The 1,812-nt window shown below is 36.0% G+C and overlaps 1 protein-coding gene across 2 annotated transcripts in view; it reads left to right on the top strand.

The window, feature by feature from the left end:
* LOC309492007 (CD9 antigen-like) overlaps positions 1 to 790 on the top strand; it is a 9,092-nt gene extending 8,302 nt beyond the window's left edge. For both annotated transcript variants that reach the window (XM_082191030.1, XM_082191029.1), the window contains exon 9: positions 1 to 790. This exon is cut by the window's left edge. The gene's annotated coding sequence lies outside the window, so the exon portion shown is untranslated.
* Positions 791 to 1,812: the final 1,022 nt, after the last annotated feature.

Raw genomic sequence — 1,812 nt, 5'->3', positions numbered from 1 at the left:
CATCATTACTCCAGTCTATCACATGATCCTTTAGAAATCATTCTAATATGATGATTTATTATGAGTGTTGGACACAGTTCTGCTGCCTAATATATTTGATGAATAAAAGGTTAAAAAGAACTGCATTTATTCAAAATAAAAAAATATTTTCTAATAATATAAATCTTCTTTACTATCACTTTTTATCAATTTAACACATCCTTGCTGAATAAAAGTATTGATTTATTTCAAAAAAAGAAAGAAAAGAAATGACTGACCAGTAGTGTGTATTGCTGTTACAAAAGATTTCTATTTTTAAAACATTTGCTTCTTTTTTTTTTTTTTTTACTATATCACAATATTTTTTTAAAAATCTGTATTTTTTGATCAAATAAATGCAGGCTTGATGAGCAGAAGAAACTTCTTTCAAAAGCATTAAACATAGTAATGTGTCCAAACGTTTGGCCTGTACTGTACATAATGTTTTTGTTCTGATGTTTCGAGAACGTTATTAAAGACCAGATAACTTTGAACGCACATTCTAATAATGTTACAGGAAGAACGTTTGTTCATAACCTTGAGAGAACGTTAGTTACAGGTCTGAGGACGTTCCCTGTTAGCCGCGCATGAACACGTTCAGACTCAACCTACTGAGTATTTACACATTTCATTTTTTATTGCATTAATCTTCATTTTATAAACTTTCCAGCTCTGAATTCTGCATAAACACCGCCTGTTACAATTCCATCCTGAATATTTCATTTTCTTGCTTTGTTGTATACGATTAAAACATTAAAGACATTTTCACAAACCCGTCTCAGTCGAGTGTTTCATCAGGTGTTGAGCTTGGATGGTGGTGAGAGGTCAAAGGTCAGGAGTCATCAAACCTGTGATCGAAGGGACTTACGGCACATGAGACACGTCTCCATGTACAAGATCATGCTGTTCTCTGTGGGAGAGAGAGAACAAGATTAGATAAAAGTGTCCCGAACTTGCCAGATTGAAGGACTCCAGTTCTCCTCAACACATCACAATACACTTCCTGAGATCAGCTGTGTTTGTGCAGTACACGAGTGTGGCCACTAGAGAGCAGCAGCTCTGTTACATTCTCTGTCAGTGACGTCTCTGTGTTTGTGTCACAAGTAACATACTATACACTACGTACTTAGACTATGCACTGAATGCTGTGTACTCAACCATCTCGAGTGTATGAGGGTCATTCGGTTATTTCCTCATCCAGCATCAGAGTCTGATAGCACTACCCCTTTGACTATGTAATTAAAACTGACAGTCGAGCACACTTCTTTTTCCCGGTTAATTAAGTGCATTATCCGGGTATTTGAAGTGCACCTTTTCTTGTTGGGATTTTCAGTCTGAACACACTAATCCCACTATTTATACTACAAACCAGCATAGAATAGTGCATAAGTACGTGAATCGGGACGTACCTTGTATGAAGGTTTCAGACCGTAAGCTGATCTACAACAGACATGACAAAGCAAACATTTAATCACTGAAATTTAATTGGCATGGGTTAGTGCTGGTGGGTAAAAAATGGTTTTATTAGTACTATCAACAGAAATAAACACTATTTAATTGGTTCCACGAAATGCCAAACCACACACACAGGACTTGGGGTTATCGTAGGCAAATCTTTTTCTTTTTTTTTTCTTCTTGATGTTTCAATGCTCTATTTACAGGCCTGTTCACTCCAAGAACAATAACTATAACAATAAAGTTTTAATAATCGCTCTAACTCTAATAGCGAAACACCACAACTGCAAGGACACAGAGGAACGATGTCACTTTCAGAGTGATTTATTTTACAGCTGA

This window comes from Leuciscus leuciscus (assembly GCF_965113295.1).
Source record: "Leuciscus leuciscus genome assembly, contig: HAP1_SCAFFOLD_827, whole genome shotgun sequence".
NCBI classification, from domain to species: Eukaryota; Metazoa; Chordata; class Actinopteri; order Cypriniformes; family Leuciscidae; genus Leuciscus; species Leuciscus leuciscus.
This window is presented reverse-complemented; position numbering and strand designations above follow the sequence as displayed.